Source organism: Chiloscyllium plagiosum, unplaced genomic scaffold (assembly GCF_004010195.1).
Source record: "Chiloscyllium plagiosum isolate BGI_BamShark_2017 unplaced genomic scaffold, ASM401019v2 scaf_6237, whole genome shotgun sequence".
Lineage (NCBI taxonomy): Eukaryota > Metazoa > Chordata > Chondrichthyes > Orectolobiformes > Hemiscylliidae > Chiloscyllium > Chiloscyllium plagiosum.
In genome coordinates this window covers 14,867-15,518 of record NW_025210095.1, presented here as the reverse complement: position 1 = coordinate 15,518, position 652 = coordinate 14,867, and positions in this window count along the sequence as shown.

The following is a 652-nucleotide window of genomic DNA, read 5'->3' as shown; positions in this document are numbered from 1 at the left end:
ACTAATAAGGGTTCACTTTGTCTGAGAGGGCTCAATGTCTAGCCGCACTGATGCCGAGACCTCAGCGGCCCAGGCACTCACATACGATGAAAAAAAACTGAATTGATTGCTTTTAATGGGGAGATCAACTCCCCAAAATCTGTGGAGCAGTTGCAATTTTGTTAGCTTGATAAAGAATCGCTTATGGTGCCAAATAAAAGAGCTAAACCAGCCATTTTATTTCCTAAAAAAACATCTTAGATGAGAATACTTAAAGTGTGGAAACAGGCCCTTCAGCCCAACAAGTCCACACCAACCCGCCAAAACGTAACACAACCAGACCCATTCCCCTACATTTACCCTTTCACCTAACACAACGGGTAATTTAGCATGGCCCATTCACCTAACCTGCACATTTTTGGACTGTGTGAGAAAACCGGAGCACGGAGAATGTGCAAAATTCATGCAGTCAGTCGTCTGAGGTGGGCAGTGAACCCGGGTCACTGGAACTGCGAGGCCGCAGTGCTAACCACTGTGCCACAGTGCCGCCCACATGGCTCGTCTGTCTGGGAAACATCAAACAAAGCATTCACACGGGGTGTAGGAAATGAGGAAGGACATTCGTTTTAATTACAGATATCCGACCTAGCCAGGATATTGGAAATGCCTCCCA